A 17,023-nucleotide genomic window follows, 5' to 3' on the forward strand; every position below is an offset into this window, starting at 1 on the left:
GTGAGGTAAAATGAATCTGAGCGATTGGAAACCTTTCTGTACAAGCTTTCCCTATTGATTTCTGTATAGCACTTTATAAAATGTTGCTTTCATTTGGAGAGGAAATAAAAGACACTCTGGAGCTCTGGGGTCTGTGAGCGCACCGTTTGCTGCGAGGGGTGAAGGAGTGCTGTGTTCTTTACATTTTCTGAGCACAGCTTCATCTCTGTGACGGCCTGGTGCGACGACAGTCTTATAGAACAGATCAGTGGGAAGCTGTCTGTACTCTTGTGGCCCGAGGGGCTGGCATGGAAACAGCTATTGAGCTTGCAATGGTGCTCATTACACTTCCACAAGCAGCCCAAAAACACTGCGTAATGAAAAAAGAAAAAAAAAAATCTGCACTTTGTTCTGTAGACAAGTGCGAACGGAGGAAAAAAGCAACAGTGAGATAAAGGGATGAAGGAAACACTGACAGGGACATCTGAGGAGAGGTGGTTATTCAAGGTCTGAAGTGAGATGATGACAGCCTTACAACCGAGAAAGCTGATGGAAATATCAAACATGTTTCACGAGGACGTCCTCCCTTTCTCAAGCACTGCTGGGGAAATCGGATTTGTTTCAGAGAACTGGTTTAATTGGTTAAATGGTTTACCAATATGCTTGAGTCATACCCAATATTACTCATTAAAGGTCTTCTTTTTTAGCAACAAACTGATTATTTAGTGTTTCTTGCACATACTTGTTCTTTCAAGTAAATAATGAAACAGACTTTGGGATATCAATAGACTTCAACTGAAGGAGAGACATTAGACAGAATCCCATAAAACAAAAGAGAAACTAAACGCTTGTTTTGTCATGTTCATTTATTGATATCTGTTAACATTTGTCAATATTTGATATCATCTTTATAAATATACTGTACAGATACATATACAAAATCATAAAGGGTCATGCACTTTACTGAGATTTTAACAAATTTAAGCTTGTTTAACATCAGTGAAAATGATTTTAGCATCTGATGGTTTTAATTGTAAAAGGTAAAAAAAAATCATTTTTGTTTGACTTTTTTTTACTTTTAAAAAATGTTCCTCCTCTAATTTCAAAATCCAGGTGAAAACACAGTTTGTGATGTGGCATATGACTAAGTACTTAGATGACACATCAGTGTCTTATTCATAAGTATCATTTATGAGATTAAATTTCTTAATCAATTAAAATAATTATTCAGAATTATTCTGTCAAGTGACACTGAGTTGGTACTAAACCAGTTGATAATGAAATGTAAAAACTGTGATGACAGCAGCATTTTTTTTTAAGATAGCATATAAATAAACTTGAATTGAATTGCTTTTTGAGTGCTGTTGAGTGAGTTCTTAAACACCTCTGATTGGCCATTGTGTTCATCTGCTCAACAGATATGACTATTTATAATTGGCTCCAATTATTACTGCTTCATCAAGTGCTTACAATGATACACAGGACTGTTTGAAAGCTGTGTCTATAAGCTGATCCAGATTTTCACAGTATGTCTGATAATATTTTTTCTTTTAGAGAAAGACTTGTTTGTTTTATTTTGGCTAGAATAAAAATTGTTTTTAATTTTTTTTTTAAGGTCAACATTTTTAGCTCCTTTAAGCAAAATTTTTTTGATAGTCTACAGAACAAACCATCATTATACAATAACTTGCCTAATTACCCTATCCTGCTTAGTTAACCTAGTTAGTCAATCCTTTAAATGTCACTTTAAGCTGTATAGAAGTGTCTTGAAAAATATCTAGTCAAATATTATGTGTTGTCATCATGGCAAAGATAAAATAAATCAGCTATTAGGAATGAGTTATTAAAATTATTATGTTTAGAAATGTGTTGATCAAATCTTGTCTTCGTTAAACAGATATTGAGGGGGAAAAATTAATCAGGAGGGCTAATTTTTTTTACTTCAACTGTATTTACTTTTTGCAATATATGTTGCAATATGATGGGAAAATGAAATCTTGAATTTAGATTTATTGTGGTGATTTTGTAAGATTGTAAATCATGTATAAAATGTAATAAACAGAGTAAAGAAAAATGTAAAAGTAACAGAGAGTCAGACAGTATTCAGGTAGAGAAATTGAATAATGAACTGTAAAATAACCTTATATGGTCTTCATTGAAGTAATTCAGTAAAAATGTTCTTTATTAAGTCACAAATGTTGTGCAGGAATGGTTTAAACTCTTGAAATGCATGCAAATGATAAAGATTCACTCTGTTATGGTTACACTTTGCAATGACTTCAAAAATCTTATGTATTCCCAATTGTTGATCAACTATAATCCCAACTCAACATTGCACGCCCAGCGATGTGACTACTGCGGACACACACATTGCAATATCCATGCTGAAACAATATATTGTGCAGTCTTTCAAAAACATTACGCAATTAAGCAAACAGCCCCTAACATAGCTTGAGTGAAGTTTTGTTAGAAGACTGTAATGTTGCAAGCTACTTTTTCCAAAGGGTAGCCTGAGGCTGATGCTATTTGAGTAGCTCGGAGCTTGGCAAGCTATAGTTTCAAACTCTGCTAATCGCTGAATGTGTTTGTCTGTAGAATTGCCAGCTTGATAGCTCTAACACTGCTATCTACCACAACATAAAGCAAAGGCAAGAGTTTCTGATGCTTTTATGAAACATTCATCCAAAGCACGCCTGCAAAAACTGAGGGAGGACAAGGCTGGGATTCAATCCACAGTACACACCACCCACGATCACCATCAAATCTTCCCTGAAAATAAATAAGATGCTAAGCTAATTACAGGTCCTCCAAGTCCACTCTGACAGTTGCTAAGGCTATACGCAAATCAGTGTTATCAGGCTGTTCTGCTAAGACACAACTAATTACATCTTTTCACTTAATGTGCTGGTCAGTTTCGCAATCTTACAGCCTTTTTCATCCTTCAGTGGCCTCATTTGCACATTTACATGCTCGGAAATCAACAGCTTTGACACATACCACCATTAGAAAGACAAATAAAAGGAACTATTTTTCAAGGGTCATAAGTATTTTTACATTTGAGCATGTTTTATGGCTTTGGCTTACATTATTGAGTAATATAAGAGAAGTATAAGTAGAAACAATAGCCAGTGTGTGAAGCTTGTCCTCTGGGTACTGGGATCTTGTGTCCTGTGAACTCAATTTATCATTTTTGAAAAAGATTCATGGAGGATGCAGTAACATCAGTGTCCTTGTAGTATAAAAACCAAATGAACATGCATGAAGAAAAGTGTGTGTTCAGTTTGAAGCACAAAAAAATTCATCCTTTAGGTTGTATTATGCATTAGCACTGCAAATGTTCACCATGAATGTTAAGCAGTCTCGTGAACTGAGTACAGTATGTATGAAAACCGTCATTATCTACTATAAATCGACAACAAAGTCATTTCCTCAAAGTACAAGTGAGCTAACAAAAGAAAGAAATAGTTTGGGTTGATGAAATTCTCTCTATAGAGCTCATATACAGAGCCATTACAGAGTTATTTCTAAGCTATATAATCTTACAGCTATTCCCATCACAAACGTGACTTTTGCTGTGAAAACATGAATTGTAACACCTTGGAAAAAGTGTTAAGCACCAGTGTATCGAACCACTTGTCTGGTACAGCATGTGTCGTCTGGAACTACAAAGTACAGAAACAATACTACGACCACGTTATTATCTTCAAAATAAATAAAAATGTGCTTGTTTACATTATGCACATGGCAATTCTGATGAAATTTTACAAATATGACAACTGACTAACTTGTGGTCTAAATGCTTAGGGGGAAAATAGAATGTGAGGGACTGGAATTCATTTTGACCGAACAACTTAATCTGAAACCACAATAAGGTCTTACATAATTATTAACCACAAAACAATGTGATTTACAATATATTTTGCTTTCGCTGCTTCGATCAGAATGAAACAGCAGTGCATGTGGTGCTCACACTGATCAAAAGCAATATGAACTGATAAAAGTTTATTATATTGCATTTCCATTCTCAATTTGTATCAAAGTGATTGCAATATTATTATTTTGACCAACCTGTATGGTATCTACAGTAGCTCAATCAAGCTAGCGTACACATGAAGCTTTCATTTCCATCAGCTTTGCAATGAAACACCTATTTGATTCAATCAAACAGCTTGATTTTTCCATTCCATGTTATGTCCCCTATAGTTAATGTCCTCAAGTTCATGCATTTCCAATGTGTAGCTAGGCAGAGTAGAATTTGTGGAAAACAAATGGAAGCACCTCATGGGAATTTAAATTTTAATCACAACAGATGATGATACTGCTGTTGGCGCCAACCCCAATCAGGTAATGGGTCTGCTGAAATAGGGTAAATACACATTTATGGTTTATATTAATGAGCACAAGTCCAACTAATACTACAGGTTCTTCAAATTAAGGGATCCTCTTGAATGTAAATACACAATAAACAGGAAACCTTGCACAAACAAAGTTGATACCTACAATGCTTAGCATAACTGAGTACACCCCAATTTGAAAATTTATATTTTTTTGCATTTCTCAGTGAAAATAGGCAATGTATTTTGGTGCATTTGAACAAAACATATTTATTAAATAGATCTATTTATTAAAATAATATGTCACAGAACATATTTAGAAATTAAAAGATAATACAAAAATATTGCAAAAAAAAAGTACAACCTACAAAATTTCAACTAAATGTTTTAATTTTTTGCTTCTCTTGATTTTTCCTCTTTTTAAATTTTGCATTTAACATTTTTCTATAACATATAAATTTGGGTGTATTCGTTTTCGTTTTTTTAAGTTATTAGTCAGATTTGGCTTTAGTACTGACTAATCTAATGTATATGTACAAATAAAATATTGTAAAACTTTTTATTAAAATATGAATTTAAAAGATAGACTTGTGCAGGGTGTACTTATATATACAGAGCACTGAATAGCAGAGAACAAAAAAACTAGCAATGGCTTCCTCTAAATCTGTAAACACACTACAAATGCAAAGCTAAGTTTTATCCTCATTTTTATCAACATAAAGATTGTTTAACATAAGGTGTGTTTCCATCACCCAGTGCACTGTAAAAAGTGCTTTTCTTACTTAAAATAGGCAAAATAATCTGCCAATGGGGTAGACTAAATAATCTTATTTCAAAATGGAAAAACAAGATTACTTTGCTTCACCCATTGGCAGATTATTTAGCTTGTTTAAAGGAAAAACTCTCTTAAATTTCATATATTATTTCTGAAAACAGGACAATTTTTTATAATACAGAAAAGGCAATTATTTTTTGATATTTTGACTAGAAACGAAACAAGACAAAATCTCAAGGTAAGGAAAGCATTTTTTGCCGTGTGTCAATGTATATTTGGAAGAATAACATGAGAAACAAGTGAAATATGGAAGATGGAAATAACACATTTTGCAAAAAAAAGTTTTTTTAATGCTCGCTTGAGGTGGTTTTGGACTTTTGGAGACGAAAATGCATTAGCCAAATGCCAAAAATAATTTACCCACGTAGCTAATCAGCTGTATTTATCAAGTTACAGATATCATTCATAATTGTATCAATTTTTATTTATTCATTTTATTTTCAGCTTAGTCCCTTTAATAATCTGGAGTCGCCACAGCAGAATGAACTGCTAACTTATCAAGCACATGTTTTACGCAGTAAATGCCCTTCCAGTTGCAACCCATGACTGGAAAAAACACCCATTAACTCCCATTCACACACACGCTACAGACAATTAAGTGTACCCAATTTACCTATAGCGCATGTCTTTGGACTTGTGGGGGAAACCGGAGCACCCGGAGGAAACCCACACGAACATGGGGAGAACATGCAAACTCCATACAGAAATGCCAATTGGCCCAGCTAAAACTCGAACCAGTGATCTTCTTGCTGTGAGGTGACATTGCTACCCACTGCGACACTCAAATATTAATGAAATCATAACAACAAAAAAAGCCTTTATATAAAATTATTTAGCAGTTCATAAGATATTGACTCCATTAAAGTGAAACAAATTTCTAACAGAATTATCCCATACAATCTTCTTTCTTTTTATAATCTAGCACAACTAAACACTGTATCTGCTTCTCCTCAATCAGCCTTACTCAAGAAAACAGAAATTGTTTTCCACAAATTCTTAAGCCACTAGGGCTTCAATAGACAATGTCTTAAGTGAAGCTTGACTGCTTGCAACAGTATGAAAATCCTCCGACATACCCAAAGCTTTTCCTCCTGTGCCATCAAGAAGATTCTCCACCTCTCAGGCTGTCTTCTGCTCTCTAATCGATACTGCGTTCTTTCCACTCTGTTGCGCTCAGATTATCAGTCAGATACACATAACGCACGACTCCAAAAGTAGGCCGTCCCTTTCTTGCAGCATCCTTTTTTTATGAAGACACAGGCAGATTTTACCCAATGATTTCACCTGACACAACCCTCCACCTTTTCATTCGAGGATCAATGTAAAGCTACCGGTCTCCGTTGTGGTTGTACAGCCCTTCCATGAAGCAAAAGTGGAGGATCAATTGTTCTGCTTCTGTTTTGAGCAGACAGCTCCAATGCTTTATGGATAACATGTCAGTGAATTAACAAACTTGCTCTACCTTCGTGTCTATACAAGTCATATCGCTTGTTTATCCATTAGAGACACATCAGAGCCAATAGATTTTCGAAGAACTGACCAAGGTAAGTGTGTTTTCTGTGAGTTCATGAGTGTTAAGTGGTCCCTGGAGCTTATATCTCTGAAATCATTAAAGAACATCTTTAAACAGACATTAATAAACAAACTGCATGTCTGAACTTTAAAGGACTACATACTCAACCCTTGACATAAGATTATTATTTGCAAAATTATAAAAGGTTTGGTCCTCATAAAAGAAATTCTGCAATGACACAACTGTTGAACATTTCTGTGGTGATGTTGGTATGATTGTAAACACTGAAGAAAAACTTCAAGTGAGCAGAAAATTGTTATTATGTCAAGAAATGATGGAATTCATATGGCCAAACACTCTTAGAAATATACCCAAAACTAAATGTACCCAATAATTCAATGTCCTATAGCTACTGTACATCAGAAACTTAAAGAGCCCCTATTTTGCATTACAAAAGGTCATATTTTTGTTTTGGGGGTCTCCAACAACAGGCTGATATGCATGCAAGGTCAAAAAACACTTTCACTGTCTTAAAATATGCATTTATTTTTACCTAATCATTTCAACAACATTAAAGCACATCTTTAAATAGGTGCCTAACTGAAATTAAACTCATTCAGCCAGTAAACTCATTCAGCCAATCAGACTCAAGGACCAGAAATAACATTTGTATAGACTGAAATATTTCAAAATTGTATCAAATAAATGCAGCATTGATAAGCTCATGACACAACAAAAGCTTAACAACCTCATACTGTCAAATAAACTGTACTCTATAATAGTGGTTCATGGTCACGGGACCATGAGATTTCCAAAAATCTAATTCATTTTGCAACTGCAACCTTCAACTATTGCAGCATATGAAATGTCCCAAACACTATTTTGAACTGTCCAAAATGGGGGGAAATGTTGTTTTTACTCTCTGATAGTCATAACATGTTCAAAAAATGATATATGTTATATATGCATTAAAATACAGTCAAGAAAAAGTGTTTTATGTAAATTTGGACCACACGTCTAAATATATGGACATCATTTTTCTCTAAAAGATGGTACTTATTTTATAGTTACAAAACAACACACACTTTTTTTTTTTTTTTGCATTGCTTTGTGACCCCTTGGATCTCATTAAGTTAGATTAAGGTCCCGTTTACAATAATACGTTTTAGTATTAAAGTGGTGTTCTAGAATGAAAACGATCCACGTCCACAGTGGCGTTTCACCTGTTGTTTCTGAAAAGATCTCGATTCACACTACACTGCTGAAAATGCACATTACGTGACAACACACACACACTCTGGCATGTGCTGCAGTGTATGGGCATGTCTGAGCTTCAGGCCTCTCCCAGTGAGAGCAGCGCATGTGGAACAGTTCATCAAGGATCTTCCGCTGGATTTCATCTCACTATAGATGCTAAACGGGATATTTAATTCCTCTTGTCTCTATCTAATGGTCTTTTGAATCCATCACTTGTTCTCAGGTAACATGTTTTGGCTGAGTGCAAAGGTAAGTAAATATATTAATTTATGTAAGCATACACTGATTCTGCAAATTGACTGATTGCTTGCCTTTATTTTTTATATTGTATAAACTTATTGTACATTTTACTTTCATAATGGCCATTATTGATTATTAAAACTGATATTCAGCAAAGGAGACAGGGTATGTTTCATATTTTTTAAGGCAGTTTTGTTATAAATATGCATACAGTGAAGATGACGGTCATACAAATATGCAACTACACGAGGCCTCAACATTTTTAGTGTCTGTTCAGTTAATATCAAAATGAAAATAGGCATGTTCCTTATGTCATGATTCCATTTTATTGTTAAGAAACAACGTAGCCAAGGTGATGTGAATGACATTATAAAGTACACTGTTTTTACCTGAAACGTCCTCGGGAGGAGGTTTGAACTTCAGAAAAGGGTTCAAGACTAAACTTTGTGTAGGCTACTTAGCATTGAGAAGAAAGCCCCAATAAGAAGTCACGCCACCATTTTCAGATATCTCCAGTTTCCCCCATCCACACTGACACTGAACAGCAGCATTTTCAAACCAAAACGGCCTCTTCATTATTTTCAAAAAGCTCTGTTTTCGGTGCTCGAAAGCTCTGGGGTAGTATGATGGAAGATGTAACTGTAGCAAAACTTATGCATTTTAAAACTAAAATGTTTTAGTGTAAACATGGCCTAAAGACAAAGCATTATGGTCAGTTGCAGCAGACTGATTTCATGGCACCAGGGTAAACTTTTTGACACCTTTATAGCCACGATTGAACATGAAGGATGATCTCTAAGTGGCGATCTCCAAAACTGAACAAAGAATAGACCTGGGCTTACTGGTGTGTGCGAGACGTTTTGCATTTGGAAAGTTTACATATTTATAACTGCCTCAGAGTATATTCGGGGTCAGGAGGTGTTGTTATTTTGTGGATTGTGGGCTAAACAATTTGGGAACCCCTGCTCTCTATAACACAAAGATGTTGCCTGCATTCTTTACTAAGCTGTATAAATGGGAATATAGAGAGAGATGTTTAGGACAACTGATGACAAATGGAGGTATCACTGTAAAAAATTAAGGCATAAACAGTGAGCTACAAATATTACAATAGCAGACAACCAAATTCTCCAGTCCATAAAGCCCTTTTGTGTTCACAGCTAGTGTTCCAAAGCTCATAAAGTCATTACATGGCTGAAAACAGATGACAAAAATTTATGTAAATTGAAAACGTGGCCAAACTTGCCTGAAGAGATGGCCAGGCTAAAAGAGATGAAACTGGCACTGCTGTAATGCTACTGTCGGGGAGCAAGCAAAGGATTCCATTTAGATGTTGCCTGACAGTGAAATTGCTTTCGCCTCCATTAGTCACCTGACCTTGTTTTGCCTATGTATTTTTTGGCTGTACAAGCTGGCAGAGGGCAACTTTATCAGTGCGCCAAGCTCCATCTCACTGGTGGGGCTCCATTAACTCTGAATCTGGGCTTTCATACGATAGCTTCCCCCAAACCCTCCATCCTCCTTGAAATGATTGTACTGGTTTCTATGTGAGCTAACCTGTTCTCTAAACCAATGCCAGTAAAAACCATGAAGAAACACGTACATCTTGTGATGCCACGACACTTGGGCTATGCGCTGCAAAAGTGCTCATGCTTCGTGACAGAGGATTCAAAATTGAATCGTCTGCACCATAAACTTGATGCAGGTTTTACTATATACAGTACAGTACAGTACAGGTAGAACTATATACAGTATAGACAAAAAGACAAGAATAGAAAAAGACATAAAAGTAATTATGATATTTTTCATGTTAGCTGTATGAAAAAGGGCCTATTTATAGATGACTGTCTCCTGATTCTATTTTCCAAGCCAGCTTGTAGCTTTGACCTTAATGTTCATTAATGCATGAAGATGGTTTCTCACCAGTCCCTGGTTCCTCCCTCTGCTGTTTCTGCATTCAGGTAGCACAGCTTGGTGAATTTTATTTAAAAATAAAAAAACAACAACAGGTTCTTATGATGATTTGCATTCAAGATGCAAAGTAACACATATTAAAAACTCAAGCATTATTTGCATTTTCAGTTTAATAAGGCATTTCATCATAAAAATATTATTATCCTCTGTGAATGTTGGTTGTTTGTTCAAACAAAACAAACAAACAAACAAACAAACAAACAAAAAATGTAGGAAGATTAAAGATATGAGGGTGAGAATTATAAACACTTAAGAATTTAATCAGACAGAACCAACTGCCATCAGTGAGAAATGCCATCAGATGAACTTGCTCATATCTCATCTATTATAACTTAAATCCTCAGGTTGTTGTTTTTTTATTTTTGTTCCAAGTTTTCACGTCCACTAGAGAAACATGCCCCTTATTACATGAATAAATATGTCTAAAAATGGTGTTTTATCTGTTTTAACTGAGCTGATAATCTTAGGATCGCCAGGCAGTGGCCGTCAGTGGGAGGGCAGAGATTGGATGGTGCTTATCTCTGACTAGACAGGTTATGTGAAACCTCTGGCTAGATATGAGATTATTGCTCAAAAAATACACGGTAAGAAGACATGTTCTTATCTTGAACCAACATATATGTCTACTCTTCAAAAATCCTGGCAACTAGCAAACTCATAGCAGGAAAAATGAAAATTTTGAAAAAATGAAAAAGATTGCAAGTACTGTAGAAAAACTTCAAATGAGCAGAAAATTGTTATTATGCCAGGAAATGATGGGATTCACATGGCCAAACACTCTTAGAATTATGCCCAAAACTAAATGCATCCATTAATACAATGTCCTGTGCAACATCAAAAACTTAAAGAGCCCCTATTTTGCATTATAAAAGGATTTTTTGTTTTTGTTTTGGGGGTCTCCAACAACAAGCTGATATGCATGCAAGGTCAAAAAACACGTTTGTTGTCTTATAATATGCATTCTTTTTTACGTAATTATCCCAACGACTCCCATATGATTCGTTCAGTAATTCATTTGTTCCCAAACCTCTCTATTGCATGAGTCTTATCTGCTGTGATTGGTCCAATGAGCCAATCTGTTGTGATGGGTTAACTGAGTTCAGCGCAAGACAGATAGAAATGCCCACCACGGTTACGAAGTAGCAGAGAGTATGTAAAAGCCCAATGCAGGAATTCAATAAAGCAGCGCAGTTAAGCACCAGCATATTACTCCTCTACTCCCAACGCTAACCTCAAGTAATAACAACGACACTCATTCAGCATTAATTCATATTTGAAGGGTTTGGTTGCAAAACGCGATAAACGCTATTTTTTGACATTTGGATTTTATTATTGGAAACCACTGTTTAGATGTACCTCAATCTATGTGTGAATTGCTGCCATTATTAAGATTTAAGAATGTACATTTTAGGCCGGGTACAAAATGTATTTCTTCACAATACGCAATATAAGCCAGACCAGTTTCTTTACAAAGTGGGATATAACAGTTATAGAATGTTCAGGATGCTGCGCGAGCTCAAAACCCCTTGGAAGAGAGTCAACGAGGGGATATTCTCTGAGTTTGCTCATTGATTTAGTGATAGAAGATGAAGCCTTTAACTTGACAAAAATGTATAAAAACTTCACAAAAGTGTACCAGAATCCTGCATCTGTCAACAATACACAAATGCAGCAGGATACAAGTCTCCGCTGATGTCAAGAGAAAGGCCAGGGAGCGCCTTTTTTCCTGCGTTCCTCCCCATCACAATATACCTGTCTGTAAGGCGACATTTCTAAGTGTTTTTTGTAAGTTTTTTTTTTTTTCTTACATGTAGCTGAGTAGCTTATCTTTAGATTTATTTTATGTGGTTGCACGTATTATTTTTAGCCTAAAACCTCACGTTAATTCTTGTTGTTGTTGATTTATTATAATGGAACGTTAAGGGCACAGGTTGTTATGGAGAAAAATAAATGGTTTTGCTTTTTCACAACAACCAATAAATAAGCTATTACTATTAATATTATTATTATTATTATTAAAGTGAAATAATTCATTAAATATGATGGGGTAAGGCAAGCTTGTGCTGCGGACTCTGTGACACCGCGACTCCACCTGCTCTGATCATACAGGTTTGGTATACAGCAGCGGTGTAGGAGCCGCCCTTCACTCTTTCTGTAACAAGCTACAAATCGTTTATCTAACTAACCTAATCTTACATTATCAAACAAAACACTGATTCACTCGCTTTTCTTAATGGTATTATAGGTGGATATAGCGTTTTGCAAAAAAATAAAAAAATAATTAAAAAAAAAATGTTATGTTGTGTACATTCTGACCAAATCTAACTCAGAAATTTATTATTATTAATCAATCTTTGTATATATTATTGAATATATTTATGATGTATATGTGATGTGATGTGTTTGACAATGTTGAGACAAATATGTTGCATTTTGGACATAAAATTACATTAACAATATCCTGGATTAGAAAATATTGTGTTCCTGGCCTTCACTGAGCTCAAGTAATAGTTTAATGTACAAAAATTGTGAATGAACTTGACTGTTGATGTCTTAAATGATAATGTCAAATAACCAACATTTTTTAAAATGGATATATCTCGTTTTGCAATGAAACTCTTCATTTGGTGATGTACCGTGTCAACGTCGATGCGTTCAGGCAAAAATTCCAGACCTAACACGATTCATTTATTTGACTCGAGTTGACTATTTCGTCCTAATGCTTCAGTGTATTGATAGGGACTCTATGCTGCTCAGTGAGCGCCATCTTTCAGATGAGATGTTAAACCCAGGTCCTCACTCTCTGTGGTCTTTAAAAATCCCAGGATGTCCTTTGAAAAAAGTTGGTGTTTAACCCCGGCATCCTGGCCGAATTTGCCCACTGGCCTCTGTCCATCATGGCCTCCTAACCATCCCCATATCATAATTGGCTTCATCACTATGTCTACTCTCCACTAATCAGCCGGTGTGTGGTCTGGCACAAAATGGCTGCCTTCACGTCTTCCAAGTGGATGCTGCACACTAGTGGTGGTTGAGGAGATTCCTCCCAAAGAATGTGTAAAGCGCTTCGAGTGTCTAGAAAGGGCTATATAAAATGTAAGGAATATTTATTATTATTATTTTTATTATTATTATTATTATTGTTGTTGTTGTTGTTGTTGTTGTTAAAGAATCAACAGTTTTAAACACTGTGTACTTTCAGATTTAAACCTTAGCTGGATGTGTTCATTCACTTAGTGCTGTGTTACATAATAGGGGCTCTTTAAAACAAACACATATAATCAAATTGGCCCTATCGGGTGAACTAACTATAACTATTGGTCGCAATAGTTCAAACTACATAAACACCAAAGGAAAGCAAGTCTACTGGGAACAGTCTACTGATGTGAAGAGTCAATCTAACACTCATGAAAGGTAGCGCTAACAAGTGTGGCAAGGCGATAAAGCTATAGACTTGCCTCTCTTCAATCCATAGTGGAGAACAAACAGCTTTGAAGAGAGCCAGAGAGTCACGGAAAGCCAAATCGTTCGGCCTTATAACCTCATACTGAGATTTTAATGAACAAATGCATGTGACTCCCTTAATTCTTCCCTATTTGTTTTAACAGTTGAGCTTATGAATATGAATTTCTCATTCATTCGAGAAGCAATGTTAGCATTTCAGAGCAATTGTCTGTTTTGTATTTATAGAACCACATAACTGTCACACCTGCAGCCACCCAGAAAAGCAGCTTGATTATTATTCCAATGGATAAATCAGCCTATGAACATCAGCGGCTGAGAGGAAAGCAGAGTTTGAGCCCTTTGAACAAAAGAGGAGGATTGAAAAATGGAAGATTATTGAAGTCTTTCTTTTCTCCCAGGCATGAGTCTATTGTGCCGAGACTCCAGGACGTTTTGATACTATCGGGTCACTTGTACTCCCGCGCTTTACAAAAAAACGGCCTGACAGACAAAAGACCAGGATGCAGTGCAAGAGCTTCTTAATGGAATTCGGCTCTATTCAACGGGACTATCGTATTCTCTCAGCCTGACTCTAAGAGAGAATGGAGAACAACTAATCAAAGTGGGCCGTCAGCGGGCCTTCATTTGTGTTTGACTGATGAAGGCAAATGAGTAACGATTGATCGTACACTATAAAATGTCATTAATCTGTGATACAATAAAATGTAGAATGAAAGGAAGGGGTTGCAAAATTGTTTCCAAACTCATTGTAGTCAAACAGACCATTGGTTTTCGATGGCATGGTAATAAATCTCAGTGTGTTCTAAAATGTTACAAATACTAATCCCATTTATGACTATTTTTATTAATTCTATAAAGTACAACACTCTTCAAAAATGCTCAAAACAAAGTTAAACTCATGTTTGCTGTAGTGCTACAATGAAATGTCACTTTTTAATAAAATCAGAGGGCATCTACAGGATAAGTGCGCTTGTTTTCTTCACTAATGAAAAACGGCCCCTAATGGATGGAGGGTCAGATAATAACTGCAAATTCTCGTAGAAAAGAGGCATAATGACAAATGAATGTACAAACCTCAGAAAGGAGACAGAGAAAAACGAGGAAAGCTTTCTCTGCCATTACCTGAGTCATTCACACAGGAACAGAGAGAGGAGAAAGGAAGCAGTGATAGAAAGCTGTAAGAGTGTGTGGGTGCATCCATACAGTTGATTAGCAAGCCCATTAAGACTAAGGAAGATTGTCATTTTGTAAGTCTCCCAAGTGAAATATGCTAGGGTCAGCTGCGGTAGAATATTGAAAGATTTAGCTTGTTACATAGAAGATCAACTTCTGCATATGAACATGATTAGTTCTTATAACCATCATCCGAAAAGTATTGTCAAATAATATAAATACCTGTATTATTGGAAACATGTATGGGTCATGTACAGAAGCGCTATAGACAATCTGAACCCTTTAACTGCCTGCTCTACCAAATGGCTCACCATGTTTTGACTGTTACTGTTAAAGTCATTTAAAGAATGATGGTTTTAAATAATAGTTTAAACACAATCAGGGTATTTTCCATCCAATCCATATCCATTTTCAAACAAAAAAAAAGTAAAACGAAGAAAACGGCAGTTTTAACGTTTTTCGTTTGCTCACAAAAAACTACTAAAAGACATTTTGGCTTGATTTTCGTTTTTTTAATTTTAGGTAGAAAAATGGATAAACGACTTCATAATTCATTACACATGTAGGCGGTGCTGAAACGCCCATTTTCCTTTGATTGGTCAACCAAATCTAAGCTTCCTCTTAATGAGAAAATTGTTAAAGTGCTACAGCGAGTCCAGTTCCATTTTGCACATATAAATAATGCATATAGGCTACTATTCAGTGCTGCCAACTCTTTGCTTTTTACTCGATGCATTTACTATTGCATGAAATAATAAAAAAGAGAAGTGCGTCCATAAAGCGCGTGATTTTTGTGAGCAAACGAAAAACGGAAAAACGTCCGTTTTCTTCATTTTCCTTTTTTGTTTGAAAATGAATATGAATTGGAAGAAAGATACCCTGATTAAACACACACAGCATTGTTGGTTTACAAGAAAATCATACAAACATAATCCTGTTGCACTACTTCACTTGATTTTGGTTTTATTGTAAATACAATTATTTATTGGTCTTACACTTACACATATTTTCTCACTTTTCATAATATATATATTAATTTCATCGCTTTTACCATAAACCAGCATATAAACCTCTACAAAATGGTTGATATTTTAGAAATAATGGGATGTGTTGATGATGCATTGAGTGTGTTAACTAGCGACATTGGGGGCCTTATCATACAACTGACGCAAAAAGACGCAAGCAAGTTTGGCGTGATTTGTTGCTATTTTCAGACCAACGCAACCCTAATTTTCACAGTTTGTGCCACGTTAAAATACAAAACAATTAATATGAAAATTATTATTTCCTACATAAATATAAAAAAACTGCCTCCATGCCTTCTTCATCTCGGATGGCTTTTTCGGTTTATTCATGACAATTTGCTTTTGTATGTTGTTATTATTATTAGCAGCATTATTTATTATATGCATATTTAATAAAAAACAGTTTAGATTTGTCCACATGTCAGGTTTTGGAGTCGTCTGCATCACCACATGGGACATAAGAATAGGATGCGCGTTTGGAAATAACTCAGTTTTTTTAACCACACTTCGTTATTATTATTCATTTATTAGTTTGCTGGGAATTAGAACTGAATTAAGAAATAGTTTATGTCAAAAGAAACAAATCTTGCGTTTAACAAACTAAATTAAATATGTAGGCTAATGGATCTCCTTATCTATGAAAGTAAAGTAGTGAAGAGTAAAAGTAAAGAGAAAGTAAAGAGGCCGAAAGGAGGAGGCTCATTCTTTATTCTCGCTGCAGATGGTCTGTTTAAATGTTTTCTTGCTAATAATGCATTTAGTTTTTCCATTTAGTTTATCCACATACAAAGTCAGCATGTAAATAGCAAATGTGCCACAGTGTGATGCAACTGCCTCTTAAATGAAATGGGAGATGAGTCCCTGGTTGGTTTATTGCATGCTATACTCAAAACGCACACATAACTTAGGAAAAAAAGCTCAACCCTGTTAGACCATGCGAGTTAGAGAGAGAGAGAGAGAGAGAGAGAGAGAGAGAGAGAGAGAGAGAGAGAGAGAGAGAGAGAGAGAGAGAGAGAGAGAGAGAAACAGAAAGCAACCAGCAAATGGCAACATATACTGTAAGTTGTGCATGAACAGTTTTCAGTCAAACACTCATGGAAAAGATGGATTTTTACTCTGCAACACTGTCAATTAATGACCAGCATCAAACAGAAGTGTGACACCTGACTAATTGCCATGGTTTCGAGTTATTAATGACAGCCTAGTCGAGGTGAAGTTTATTGGCAAA

At 35.6% G+C, this 17,023-nt stretch overlaps 2 protein-coding genes across 8 annotated transcripts in view; one reads left to right on the forward strand and one right to left on the reverse strand.

The window, feature by feature from the left end:
• clybl (citrate lyase beta like) overlaps positions 1-17,023 on the forward strand; it is a 760,714-nt gene that overhangs the window by 703,041 nt on the left and 40,650 nt on the right. The gene's annotated exons all lie outside the window — the stretch shown is intronic.
• The window catches only part of fgf14 (fibroblast growth factor 14), a 216,247-nt gene that overhangs the window by 35,045 nt on the left and 164,179 nt on the right, over positions 1-17,023 (reverse strand). The window lies entirely within an intron of this gene.

Source organism: Danio rerio, chromosome 9 (assembly GCF_052040795.2).
Source record: "Danio rerio strain M-AB ecotype USA chromosome 9, GRCz13ab, whole genome shotgun sequence".
In the NCBI taxonomy this organism is placed as follows: domain Eukaryota; kingdom Metazoa; phylum Chordata; class Actinopteri; order Cypriniformes; family Danionidae; genus Danio; species Danio rerio.